The sequence below is a fragment of the Lycium barbarum genome, chromosome 2 (assembly GCF_019175385.1).
Source record: "Lycium barbarum isolate Lr01 chromosome 2, ASM1917538v2, whole genome shotgun sequence".
NCBI classification, from domain to species: domain Eukaryota; kingdom Viridiplantae; phylum Streptophyta; class Magnoliopsida; order Solanales; family Solanaceae; genus Lycium; species Lycium barbarum.
This window is the reverse complement of record NC_083338.1, coordinates 36,926,894-36,932,893: the sequence shown is the minus strand read 5'-3', so window position 1 is coordinate 36,932,893 and position 6,000 is coordinate 36,926,894.

Here is a 6,000-nt window from a genome sequence, read left to right as displayed (position 1 = left end):
TACGGTTTACTTTATGTCTAGACTCTGGTTAGCGAAACGTATGTAGATAATAGTGATTGATGGGGAAAGCATGATAGGCCAAGGCATGGTATGAAGGTGAATTCCATCTAGGTTGGTATTGTGAGTTGTTATGTGGGCTTGTCGTCATTATTGTGATACTGTTATGTGGGCTTGTCGCCATTATTGTGATACTATTATGTGGGCTTGTGGCCATTATTGCGATATTGTTATGTGGGTTTGTTTCCATGGTTGTGATTTCATGCACTGGATATAATTGTCTCTCTCTTTTTTGTTATCTCACTTGTCATATGGAAGAGGAAGGTTATTACTGAGAAATTGAATATTGAATTGCATTTTCGTAGTATGAATCTGGGGAACCTATGATTGCGGTGATTATTAAGGTTGATTTCATGTGAGGCATGCATTCCATATTCCATGTGTTATTTGATGTGATTATCACCTAGTTGTATCTCTATCACACACTAGCTCACTCATTTCTTGAAAGGGAAGGGTAATATTGATGATTGAACTGTGGACAATGACGGTCCGTAAAAGGAAGCGCAGAATTAAGTCAGCAAATAGTACTCACTGTTACCATTAGACAGTACATTCGACGGACCGTCAAAATTTTTGACGGACCGTATAATGGAACGTTTAATGGTACAAGAAAAATCTGCTCACTGTGATGCGTTTACGCCAACATTTGACGACCGTATAAATTTTGACGGTCCGTCAAAATAAGCGTAGGAGTATCATAGTGTGAAGGTTGCCAGTTTGTTGTCCCAGGTAAGTATTTGAACCGTAGAAAGGACCGTATAAATTTCTACGGTCCGTAAAAAAAAATTAAGTAGTTTTTTTTTTAATTTTACTTAGTATCAGAAGTCGGCTGGGTTTATATCCTACCTTCCCTTTCCCACTCAAATACCAGAAACGTCCCAAATCCCTTCATCTTCCCTCTCCCACTAAACCATAAATTCTTACAACTCCTCCCACCCACTCCCTAAAATTACTCCCCACGTATCCTCACTACTCTTTTCCATTTAAAACTCCTTCTTTCCCTTGCCCACAAATTCCCGGCCGTCTTATAATCATAAACGAAAAAAAAAATTGTGTTGGTTGTTCTTAGAGACCAAGGTCCCGTAGAGAGATTTGTGATTGTTGTGCTATACTACCCACTCCGACAAGTAAGCAGGTATGTGATTCTATCCTCCTGTGATCATCACTGGGCATTATATCCCATAATTCATAATATATGTTGGGGGTGGGGTTTGTGCATAAAATTGGATATTGATGAACTCATAAGTGATGGTATGATGGGTTGGAGGGCATTCCAATGATTGTGTTCAAGCCTTTGGATTCAATCACTGTTATGCCCGTCAACTGTTCGATGAAATTCCTAGGAAAACAATCGATAAAGAAAAGGGTAAAGTTTGAGTAACCCCGGCTTTATATGAGTTCTACAAGTGTGCGGTGATGTATAACCTTGTGTGTGAATTGAAGAGTCGAGTGTAACAATGAACGACATGAACTGAGTAGAAGAATTTGACTACAAGTTTGACGGACCGTAGAAATTTTGACGGTCCGTCAAGATGTGTCGTCAAAATTTTAGTGCAAGTCTAATACACTGTGACCATTTGACGGTAAGTTTGACGGACCGCAGAAAATTCTGCGGTGCGTCAAAACTCATCGTCAAATGGTCCAACCAAAACCCGCTCACTGATACCATGTGACGGTAGGTTTGGACAGACCGCAGGAAATGCTACAGATCGTCAAACCCCATCGTCAAATGGCTAGTTGTAACAATGTCGACTATTGCCATTTGACGGCCAATTGTGCGAACCGTATAACTTCCTGCGGCCCGTCAAAACATTTGACACTTTAATTTCATATAAAAAAAATATTGTGCATTTAACACATAAGTTTAAGGTGATACTGACATGCTTTCCACAGGTATGCCTCCCAAGGTTCGAGGAAGTGCTCCAACCACTTCACGAGGTAGAGGCAGGGACGGAGCTCAAAGTCGCCGGGGGCTCCGCGATGAGCTTGACCAAGGAGAAATTAGTGCAGGGGATGACGAGCCACTGGCAGCAAGACTTACCAGAGCTAGGGGTGCTGCTCAGGTACAAGTGTCCTCCCAGTCTGAAGAGAGGGACACTTCTACATCCTCTAGCAGCTCGGAAGATGAAGTGGAAGCTGCCAGGCTGCGGGAAATCCGAATGAAGGAGAGATCAGAGCACAGTGTTAGATTTTCTGTGCCGGGCTCCAAAGAAATATACGATTAGGGGCTTGAAGAAAAAGAGGGGGGTGGTCCGAAGAAAAGCATCCATGGGGAGAAACGAATTAGCCTAGACAGACTGGAGGGTTTTAGACGTATTCTTGCTACTCTTGACCACCATCAGTGGAACTTCATTAGCCACCCTCCAGGGGAGTACATCTCATCTCTAGTGCGGGAATTCTATGCTAATTATGCGGCAGAAGTGAAAAATACTTTCAGGCCAGTTCAGCTTAGGAAGAAGAAGCCACCCCCGTTGACAGAAGTGACGGTCCGAGGGTAGCGAATCAATATCTCTACCGAGACAATCAATCGTTTCCACTTTGGCCCCGATTATGTACCACCGCCAAACACAGATAAGCTTAAATACAAATTGGGTGGTGATCGGAACTACAAACTAGCTGAGTTACCATGGGTTGCTTCGGTGATAGCAAGGGGTTCCCCTGAGTGGAGTAAAAACACCTCATTACTGGTAAAGAAAGCGGATTTGTCAGTGGAAGAAAAATTTTGGTGGAGCGTGTTGATCCATAGGTTGTTCCCCAGTCAGTCAGATAACGTGTTGCCGGTTAAGCGGGCCATACTAGTAGCTGCCATCATGTCAAGGTACAACATAAATGTGAGGGAGTTGGTGGTTCAACAAATTCATCAGAGAGCAATTACCAAGGAGTTGTCACTCGCATATCCCTGCCTCATTACAGTGTTATGCTTACGGGAAAATCTAGATCATTATGCACACCGAGATCATCGGTTACTAGCCAAGAGTGTGTATGATCTCTGGAAGAGCAGATGGGACATCCACCCAACTCCAGATGTTCCTATAGAGCTCAAGCTGGGCTGCCTGCTCCAGCATACCAGGTACATGAGCTAGCAGCTCCCGACACATCGCAGGAAGGGCCGACTACCACAGGCACATCAGCTAAGTTCATTTCAGGCACCCCCGATACATCTACAGGGCCCTCTTCCTAGGCTGCTCCAGTTATTCACAGCACTCCTACCTCTCAGAGCAGCCATGTGGCCTCAGCTTCTACAGCCTTGCCTGGCGGTGTTATGATACAGTTTAATGCTCAAAATTTCCATGATGCGTTTGTGAAAGCAGACAGGGCAGACCACCAGGTTGCTAACTTGATGGGACAGCTGCAGGGTTATATAGATAAAAGGGTGGCAGCAGCCTTGGAGCCCGCACGGAAGAAGGGGGAGGATTCCCATAAACTCATCCATTCTCGGATTGATGGACTTGAGCGGCAGATTCTGGAGCTTGAGAAGGTAGGCCCTACAGTCTATCTGGGGACGATGCAAACAGAGTTGATGCAATTGATGATAGATGTGCTAGCGTTGAATGTGAAAGAGGGACTTGCGTCTGCAACCCCTCCACAAGCACAGACGTTAGATTTAGCCTCTCTGTTGCCTGTTGTTAATTTGCTGGGAGATGATTCCCTACTTCGGGATACTAGAAAAAGGCCTAGGGAGGAAGGCGAGAATGATGATGAGGAGGAGGACAGTGAGGAGGAAGAGCAGTTTCGAAAGTTTCAGCGACGCTCTCTTGAGAAGACCCATTTTACGGGGGCTTCATCCAGCCATGCCCCTCCTGTTGAGATGACAGTGCCTAGTGTTGTGTTACCGGCAGAGGCTAGTACTACGGGTCCAGGGGAGCAACCGCGCTCTCAGAGTCTGATAGAGCCAGCTGTTGGTACCACCGTTCCAGCGGCAGAGCAGGCACTGGACACCACTACTAAGGTGATGATACTTCAGGACGTGCAGGACGCCTAGAGCGTTTCAGGTAGCCCTATCCCTTTGTTTTACTTATGTTCATACCTTAGGGACAGTGCATGCTTCTTTAGTTGGGGGTGGGACTATGTGTTAGTAGTGTAGTGTAAATATGTGTTTAGGAACCCCCTCGGCTTTTCTTTGCTAGAGTTCATTTCCTGAGGGGGGTTTTATTTTGTTGAAACTGGCATGTTTAGGATGTTTCTTAGGTTGCGTAGAGTAATTTTGACTTATTTGGTGTTACTTTGTAACTGATGGCATGTGTTATGGTTTGTTGGAAATTTTGGACCCCTTGAAAAATCTGAAAAATGCATACTTAGAACAGTTTTTGGTTGACATGATTGATTCTTTACATGACATTATGATTATTGGGGTATTGTGTGTGATAAATGACTACTTAGGAGGTCACAAGTGTAAAAATAATTGTCCTTATGCCAATGTGTGTGTGAGTTGTTAGTTTAATTCTGTTTAAGCATGTATAATCTTGAACTTGTCTGGCTGGTCTTGTTTGAAATCCGAAAGTTAGTTTGGTTGTGAAATGATCTTAGGCTTTCTTTGTGTAAATAGTCACTTTGCCTAAATAAGTCTTACCAAAAGTTGAAAATATCCCTAGCTTCCCTTTTTGAGTCTTTTGACCTTTTTATTGGCTAGCCAAGTATGAAACCTCACCCGTTGTGCAATTTATCCATCTTCGCACCCGTTCCCTCCTTGATGCTACTAGATAGATGAGGCAAAGCGCCTAAGTTGGGGTGAATTAAATGTGAAGTCGATGTTAAAAACATAAGTTGGGGGTGGTGGAGTTTGCTAGTGGAGATTCGATGTGGTAGTTGCATATATATATATATATATATATATATATATATATATATATATATATATATATAAATCAGAAAATTTAACACAAAAATATTTGCAAGTTAGATATGAATAAAACCACATCGAGGTCGAAAACTTGAAAGAAAATAAAAGGGGTTGGAAAGAAAAGGGGTGAATTAAGGTGAAAAGATGTTGTAGTGTTCAAGGAGGGGGAAGTCACTAATATCCAAAAAGTATCCTACCCGTCCCTAAGCCTACATTACAAGCCGAAACAAGCCCTAATGTGATCACAACCGAACAAGCCTAGGATGAAAGCATAGAAAATAAGGGCAAGCCTATGGTATTTGCATGTGTATATATGAATTTCTTTGTGAGTGTTAGTGTTTTTCTTTTCTCTTTCGTCTTCGTCCCATTTTTGTTATATATATGTGTGTTGGGACATTCTTTGGTCTATGTAAGGGCATAAGGATGAGAATTGAGCAAAATAAAGTGACCGCCTAAAGTAGCGTTTGTGTGCATCATAATGTGTTCGATAATGTAATGTCATGCATCGAAGCTTCATTGTTAGTCATAGCATTCTTCAGTTATGTATATTGCTTTAAAATAGAAAATTGGGGTGGTCCTTTGAAGAAAAACATGCAGGCCGGTAGTCAGAGTCAAAACCAATGTAGACATTGTTATTCTATGATATCTAGGTGTTAGATTGAGTCATCGTTTTGTATGGCTTGCTTGAGGACAAGCAAATACTTTAAGTTGGGGGTGTTGATGTGGCGTGATTTTACGCCACAATCGATGCTTTTCGGCTATAAGTGTTACTTTTCTTAAGCGAGTCTACGTGATTTGACGTGTTTTTTTATTGGATTTCAGGTATTAAGTGTTTTGATGGCAAAAGTTGAACAAGTGGAGAAAATAACAGTCACTGAAGAGGCAGTTTGGCGGAGAAATTAGACGGGCCGCAAAAACCTTATGCGGACCGTCAAATTGACCGTATAATGGTCACAGTGAGCAATGTTCGACGAGCCATTCCTGTGGAACAATTATACGGACCGCAAAATATTTGACGGTCCGTCAAAATGTATCGTGAAAATGCTGGAGATTTTTGACGGATGAAAGAAGGGAATTTGACGGCCCGCAGAACTGTTTTGCGG